The following is a 9,123-nucleotide window of genomic DNA, read 5'->3' on the forward strand; positions in this document are numbered from 1 at the left end:
ATCCCTAGGTGCAGCCCCTGGTTGGGCTCAGAGCAGGGCCGATTGGGGAGTTGGGGCGCCACCCCCTGTCATGCACAGAGCAGGGCGGATTGGGAGGTTGCGATGCCACCCTCAGTCATGCTCAGGGTAGGGCCGATTGGGGGGTTGGGGCACTGCCCCCTGTCACACTCAAGGCAGGGTCGATAGGGAGGTTGTGGTGCCACCCCCTGTCACGCACAGAGCAGGGCTGATCAGGGGGTTGGGGAGCTCCCCCCTGTCACGTACAGAGCAGGGCCCATCAGGGGGTTGGGGAGCTCCCCCCTGTCACGCACAGAGCAGGGCCCATCAGGGGGTTGAGGAGCTCCCCCCTGTCACTCACAGAGTAGGGGTGATAGGGGAGTTGGGGCACCGCCCCCTGTCACACACAGAGAGGGCCGATAAGGGGGTTGGGGCGCTGCCACTGTCACACTCAGGGCAGGGCCTATGGGGAGGTTATGGCTCTACCCTGTCACACACAGAGCAGGGCCGATCAGGGGGTTGAGGAGCTCCCCCGTATCAGGCACAGAGCAGGGCTGATCAGGAGGTTGGGGCGCCTTCCCCTGTCACGAACAGAGCAGGGCCGATAGGGAGGTTGTGGACCCATCCCCTGTCACATACAGAGCCGCAGGGCGATCAGGGGGTTTGGGTGCTGCCCCCTGTCATGCTGATCCTGGTGCCGGGAGGCCTCTCAGCTCCGCTGATCCCGGTGCTGGGAGGCATATTACCCTTTTACTATATAGGATAGAGGCCTGGTGCACGTGTGGGGGCCAGCTGGTTTGCCCTGAAGGTTGTCCTGGATCAGGGTGGGGGTCCCCACTGGGATGCCTGGCCAGCCTGGGTGAGGGGATGATGGCTGTTTGTAGCTGGTCACACACCCTTCAGGGTGGGGGTCCCCACTGGGGTGCCTGGCCAGCCTGGGTGAGGGGCTGAGGGCTGTTTGCAGCTGGTCACACACTCTTCAGGGTGGGGGTCCCCACTGGGGTGCTTGGCCAGCCTGGGTGAGGGGCTGAGGGCTGTTTTCAGGCTGGCGGGTGACGGAAGCTCCCAACCGTTCCTTTATTATTATTATTATTATTATTATTATTATTATTATTATTCTGGGCCAGCTTTAGCTCTGAGGCTCCAGCTCTTAGGCCTCCGCTCCTGAAAGCAGGTATCTGGTTTGTTTAGGTTCTATAATCGAAACTCTGTATCAACTCCAGCTCTGAGATCCTGGGCTCACTGAAAGCAGGTTTCTGGGGTTTTGTTTACCTTCTATATTCGTTACAATGTTTTTAAACGGCAGGCGGGGAACGTTGGAGTCCTCCGTCACTGAAGCAAGAAAGCCTCATGTTAGTTTCAAGCTGCCTGGCTGCCGGCCGCCATCTTGGCTGGCAATTAATTTGCATACCTCGCTGATTAGCCAATGGGAAGGGTAGCGGTCGTACGCCAATTACCATGTTTCTCTTTTATTAGATAGGATACTGCCTTCTACCGACACTTAACTCTGCACATTTGTATCTTACCTTTACAACTGGATTGAAAATTTATTGATAATAAAGGTAATTGCATAATTTGTACTTCCTACAATGTTGACTATAACTCAACTGAAAGTTATAACGAATTTTCTGCCTAAACAACTTGGTACAGTACAGATTTTAAAAAGAGAGAGAACCAATATCTTCATGACTCTTTACCATTTCAATCATATTTCACTGGTTATCTCAAGGTGTCCTAGATGATAATAATTGTAATAGGAATAATATAGTAAGGTGGTTTCTTTATTAAATTTTGGGTCTAGAAACAGAGTATTAAATGTAAATAGCATATAAAATATTGAAAAAAATTTAAAAATCTCTTAGGAAACTGCTATATTGGGGATCTACAAGCTGCCAATAAATGTAATATATCCAGCTTTTCCTCCAAACTTAGAAAAAAATGCTGGTTCTTCAATTTAGCACCCTAGATTAAATAGTTAAAGGCCATGTTATCTAATTAATATGTGTATATAAATAGTAGACTCATACTCAGAGTGGCAAGATGTTTATAGTAACAAAGACCTACAGTGAGAGTACATCAACCATAAGCCTCTCATCTTACACTGACTACAGTATAAACTCTCACTGAGTGTGGAATGGTGGAATCAAATGTGATTCTCTCTTTTTAGTCACTTGTTTCCCAAAACTTAAATGCTTGTTCAGAGAGGACCTGAAATTACTTCTTGTGTTAGGCAGAATTCTAAGGTTACCACCTCCTACGACCCACACCCTTATATAATTTCCTCTTCTTGAGTGTGAGACAAAACTGAGACTATGATGGAATATTCCTCCCATGATTGGTTTACTGATAAGTGACTCTGAGGTCATCAGAAGGGAGATTATGCTAGGTAGGTCTGACCTAATCAAGTGAGTACTTGCAGGGACTGGGAAGCTTTCCTGAAGGAAGGGATTAAAAAATTCATAGAGTGAGATGTGTGGAATCTAAGTAACAAAATAAACTGATGAACAGAGTGGATCCAGAGACATGGAAGCATGGAACAGAGTGAAGAATCTCAGAGGGAAGGCAGGGGAGGGTGGGTGGGTGAGACTAATCATCCAAAGACCTTGTGTGCATATATGCATAACCCATGGACACAGACAATAGGGTGCTGAAGGCCTGGGTGGGGGAGGGTGCAGGGAGGACTGGAGGAGGTCAATGTGGAAGGGGGGGGGGGGGAGAAAGGTGACATATGTAATACTTTCAACAATAAAGAATTATTTTTTAAAAATTCATAGAGTGAGAGGGCCTATGGAGGGGGCCATGTGGCAAGAATCTATCAGTGACTTCTAGCTGCTGAGAGTGGTTCGAGCCAACAGCTAGCATAAAAATTACACCAATAAACTAAGGGAGCTTAGAGAGACATCTCTCCCTAGTCAAATCTCTAGACATGGCTTATACTTCATTTTAGCCATTTGAAACCATATACAGAGGGCCCAATGAAAATATGCTTAACTCTTGACTTATGAAAACTGTGATAATAAATTTTTGTTTTTTTAAGCTGCTAAGTTTGCAATAATTTGTGACACAGTAAAAGAAAACTTAATACATCTGTTTTCTATATATAAAACATTGTGCTCAGCACTTTAAATTCATGATCTTTTAACTGTCCTTAGTGTAGAGGTAAAGGATCTGACATTTAAAGGAGTTATATAACTTGCCCAAGTTTGCATAACTATGAAGTGATGGAGAAAGGATTTTATATCCAGAGGTACTAACAAAGCCCATGTTCTTAAACATGGCTGATAGGAAAGTTGAGCATTCTCCTTTGGTCTCATGGCCTCAGCTAATGTTCTGAATATCAAATTCTCTGTGCTTTCATCAAACTCTGTGGGGATTTTCACTCCTTTTTACTGAGATTGTTTTTGCTTTATTGACATTGAAAGGAACCTGTTTAATTAATTAATTTTATTAAAGATTAATGAAATGCCTACTATAGGAAAACACTGAATGAAGTGCCAGGGGAATCCAAAAATTAATAAGACAGTCCCTGACCCTCAAGCTTCTTGCATACTGATGGGAAAATAAACTCGGACATAAATATCATGAAGGAGTAAGAGGTAGGGTGGAATTACCCAGCCTCAAGATTCCAAGACAAAACATTCATCTGCTAATTCATTTGACAAAGGGACATTTATAAAATGAGATGCAGGACACACATGCTCACTCGGGTGCTTATGGGACTTGCCTGATTCTGTAACCCTGGGAAATAAGGAATCCTTAACTAATTATATATTTGCTTCTAAAGATGGCACTGGTAATTGCTTCATCATTTTCCCCTTACTATAGGCTAAGCAATATTCTAAGAATTTAAAAGTATTATCTCATTTAGCTATAACAAAAACTTACATTATATAGATATTATTATCCTAATTTTACTGGTGAGAAAATTAAGATACAAAGAGGTTAAGTAATTTGCCTGACATCACAAACTCAGCCGTTTAACTCTGGTACATATTCCCTTAGCCAGTACATCTTCCACAATATGATCATTTTATCAAAAAAGGAGGATAAAGGGAGAATAAAAGCCATGTAGAGAATGGGGTATGTGAAGGGAGATAAAAATATCTGTTGCAACTGATGGTAGTATTTAGCTATGTTACTCGCCACCCAAACAAAATGAGAAAAAAAAATCTTAATTTACATAGGTTTCCTAACCTAAAAACATTCATTGAAATCTAACAGAAATTCATAATAAGGGTCTTTATATGGGGAGGACTTTGAATGACATAATGCACCATGTCTTATAGAAGGTGTTTTTTTTTTTTATGTTTTGAAAGTGACTCTTACTTAAACCAAGAACAAAAGAGTAAATTGAAGTTCTGTAAGGACGCATGGAAATCAATTAACATAGTACAGTTATGTACCCTTTTACTTCACTTCATACAGAAGGGAATGGCTGGTTAGTAGTGTTCTCAAACTGCAAACCACAAACCATTAGTGGGTCATGAATTCAACTGAATGAGTCACACCATTTTTTAAAAAAAATTTCATATGGGCAGGTACCTCTTAAGTTTAAGGATATTGTGGAGTAGAAATTTTTGTATGTCTATGGGTTTGCATGTGTGTGTCATTTGGCAAATGTGATTCACATAGTTTTACAAAAGTTTGAAAGCCACTGCCATAGCTTAGACTATTCATCTTGACTATCAATGATCTCAGCTGGGATCTTGTCAAAGCTCCTTAAAAAAATAACATCAGAGGAAAGTCATTAGCGAGTGCTCGGAGTGCTGCATCTGAGCTGTTGATTAAAAGGAGATCCTCATGCTTTAGATTTCAGGCAGAGAAGTGGAAAAGAAGTCATTTTGTAATTAGAGACTTTTATTTGTGCTCAGATGGGGGGGCATCTTATTTCTGCCAAAAGGGGGCTGTAGGAAAGTGTGCAGGGAGGACGCCAGCCCTTCTCATGAAGCACGAGAGCTATTGGTCTATTCAAACGAATGAGTGCCCACCCTCACCTTGCCCCATGCTCACTTGGGAAGACCACATGATCTGTGTGCCCATGATAGTCCTAGTTACACTGGTTGTCCATTATTTTTTTAATATATTTTATTGATTTTTTTCAAAGAGTGGAAGGGAGAGGGATAGAGATTTAGAAACATCGATGAGAGAGAAACATCGATCAGCTGCCTCCTGCACACCCCCTACTGGGGATGCGCCCACAACCAAGGTACATGCCCTTGACTGGAATCGAACCTGGGACCCTTCAGTCCACAGGCCGACGCTCTATCCACTGAGCCAAACCAGTTAGGGCTGGTTGTCCATTATTAATAGCTTGCCCTTCCACTCTCAAACATATCCTGGTTGGACAATAAATTACATGACCACCTTTCCCATTAGCAAGAAAAAAATGTCCCTGGCTTGGAAAGAAACTTTCGTTAAGGAAAGGCTGTGTACAAAATATGTTTTTTCTTTTATTCCAATTATGACTTTCCTGTGCTTTCTTTCTCCTGGCAAACCCTCGGAGACATACCTGTCAGAGTAGACTCCACATTTTCCTATTCAGGAGTGTTCATAAAGACCAGAGAAATGTTTCTCACACCGAAGCTCATGGGCTTGATGGTTCTCAGATAATCCTCAAGTAACTGAGCTCCCTATAAGAATTTGGGTAAAAAAAAAAAAAAAAAGAATTTGGGTAATTTTACATTCCATTTAAAGCTATTCTAAATTTAAAAAGTAAAATGTAGGCATACTCTGCATCATCTAGATGATTACAATAATATAACAGTCCTAAAGATGTTTCTGTTATCATCTAGTTAAATCAAGCAGTACTATTTTAATATCTGTTACATAATAATTTAAAAACCCCAAAAGTGTTCTTAATATATAAATTCTGTACTCATGAAAAGTTGGAGACAAAATAGGACACCACAAAAATGAAGGGTTTTTCTTCTACAGTTCAAAGAGAGGAAACTGGTGAAAGAAGTGAGAGATTATATGATGCATGGTAGCTGAGACAGGCTGAACTTCAAAGCCCTATATATTAAGTACCATGCTTGGATTTCAAGTGGTGCTAGAGTTTCAACAGGACAGTATCATCAGAGCTGTTAAATTAATGCTGTTAATTTCAACTTTTAAAAACCTTATAAGGTTTTGTGGGCTTTAGAGTTGTATAAAACTATACACATACAGAACCTAACATACCGCTCTATTTTAAATACTTGATAAAACGCTGAGGCCTCAGAGACTATTTGCTTTTAATAAGGGGGACCTATATTACCAGAGTGTGAGGTACATTAGAGTGAAAAACTGCATGCTTGGAAACAAAGACTGGTTTTCTGCAAAAAATAAACAGAAGCAACCAGGCTTGCTGACATGTTGGCTTAATAGGAATGCCAGTTTAGCAAAATGAATGTTAATTGCCAAGAACATGAACTAAATCGGGCAGCTGTCCTCTCCAACCAGGCCCTTCTGTCTGCTTCTCCCTAATCAGCCCCATTGCCTACTCAGACTTACTCTTCTATTTATCAATTCCTCTTAGGTCTGCTTTGGTTCTCCACTACTGTCTATTGTCCTTCTTGACTTTTGTAAACAGAGTTAGCCCTTTACCTGAATCTCAGTTACAGTTAGAGAACTTTTAGAAAAAAAAGATTAGAGTACATAAAATAACAAATATATAAATACTTAAAACAATGCCTGAAATAGGGTAATGTCTCAAAATATACTCAATTTTCTTAAAAATAACTTTTTACTTAAAACATTAGGCATCCAAGGTTTAGAAAGTCCAAGACTCATTTAATGTCATAGATCAAGTTGAAGGTACAAGTATTTCTGAGTCATATTAATTTTCACATTTCAAAAAGAGAAAAAAAAACTCTGGAGTAACTGATAAGTTTATATAGAATAAGATTTTTTTTTATAGTTTCTGCAAGTCTGCTTTAATAATCTATTTTTGACTGTCCTTGATGTGCTGGAGTACAATTTCTTTTTCTATTTTAAGACATTCTTGTCTGCTGTTCTGCCCTTGATATTCCTTGTGCATCTGAAGTATCCTCCAGAAGACAATTATGAATTTATCCATTGGCATTCCAACCTTATTATTGAACCTATTTCATTTTGAAATTTTCCCACACTGTATGCATGACTAAGCATGCCCATAATATAGTGGATTCTCTATTAATTTACAACTCTCAGTCCAATGCACAAGCTTTTGAAAATAGTTTCACTTTTATTTCAAATTTCTATGGAAAAACTAAGCAGTACAGAATACCTTTTTCACATGGGGTAAGTAACAACAAGACTATACTTTTAAATATCTAGAACAATTAGATAAAAAATAACATCAGATTCTCTAGTAGAACTCCAGCTAATTATAGAGTGAACAATGTGGCCCGTTACTTAAACAGTATCCCAAACAATAAGTTTGGGACACTTTGTTTGTTTTTTAATTTCTGGTTTTTTGTTATTGAATTTATTGAGGTGGCATTAGTTAATGAAATTAGGTTTCAGGTAAACAGTTCTATAATACATCATTTGTATATTGCATTGTGTGTTCACCACCATAAGTCAAATCTCTTTCCATTACTATACCCCCCGCCCCACTTTTCCCATTTTTACCTCTCCTCATACCCCTCCCCATCTGGTAATTACCATACTGTTGAGAGTGTCCATGAGTCTTCCTTTTTTTCCTTTGCTTAATCCATTAACCCTTCTCACCTAGCCCCAAACCCCATCCCTATAACAGCTCTCAGTCTTGTCTATCTATGAATCTATCTCCACTTTGTTTGTTAGTTGATTTTGTTCATTGGATTCCACATATAAGTGAAGTCATCTGTGCTTACCTTTCTCTATCCGGCTAATTTCACTCAGTATAATACTCTCCAGGTCCCTCGATGCTGTTGCAAATAGTAAGATTTCCATCTTTTTGCGGCCAAGGAGTACTCCATTGTGTAAATGTGTCACCGCTTTTTTTATCTTCTCATCTACTGGTGGGCACTTGGGCTGCTTCCAAATCTTGACTGTTGTAAATAACACTACTATGAACATAGGGGCAAGTATATTCTTTCTAATTAGTGGGACATAAGGAAGTTCCATTTTTAATTTTTTAAATGTTTTGGTTGATTTTTTAAAGAGAGAGGAAGGGAGACGGATAGAGAGATAGAAATATTAATGATAGAGAAACATCAATTGGCTGCACTCCCTCACAGGGGATTAAGCCCGCAACTCGGGCATGTGCCCTGACTGGGAATTAAACCAGTGACCACTTGGTTCCTGGGTCGATGCTCAACCACTGAGCCACATCAGCTGGGCCATCTTTAATGTTTTGAGGTAACTTCATACTGCTTTCCATGGTGGCTGCACCAAAATGTGTTCCCACCAACAGTGCACAAGGGTTCCCTTTTCTCCACATCCTCGACAACACTGGTTGTCTGTTAATTTCTTGATGATAGCCATTCTGGCAGGCTATCATCAAGAAATCAACAAACAAGTATTATCTCACTGTGCTTTTAATTTTCATTTCTCTGATAATTAGTGACCTTGAGCATCTTTTCATACGTCTATTGGACACCTGAATGTCCTCTTTGGAGAAGTGTCTACTCAGGTCCTTCCCCCATATTTTAATTTTATTGTTTGGGGGTTTTTTGGTGTTGAGATGTAGAAGTTCTTTATAAAGTTTGGAAATTAACCCCTTTAAGATATATTGTTGGCAAATATGTTCTCCCATTCAGTGGGTTGTCTTATTTTGTTGATGGTTTCCTTTGTAGTACAAGAACATTTTAGTTTGATATAATCCTATTTGTTTATTTTTTCTTTTGTTGTCCTTTCCAGAAAGATATATCAGAAGATATATTGTTATGAAAAATGTCCAAGATTGTACTGCCTATGTTTTCTTCTAAGATTTTTATGATGTCAAGTCTAACATTTAAGTTTTTAATCCATTTTAGTTTATTCTTGTATATGTGTATTTTCATTTTTTTGCATGTATCTGTCCAATTTTCCCAGCACCATTTATTGAATAGATTATCCATTGTATGTCTTGCCTCCTTTGTCAAATATTATTTGACCATAAAGGCATGGGTTTATTTCTGGGCTGTCTAGTCTGTTCCATTGATCTATATGTCTAGGGTTATGCCAGTACCATGCTCTTTT

Source organism: Myotis daubentonii, chromosome 3, assembly GCF_963259705.1.
Source record: "Myotis daubentonii chromosome 3, mMyoDau2.1, whole genome shotgun sequence".
NCBI classification, from domain to species: Eukaryota; Metazoa; Chordata; class Mammalia; order Chiroptera; family Vespertilionidae; genus Myotis; species Myotis daubentonii.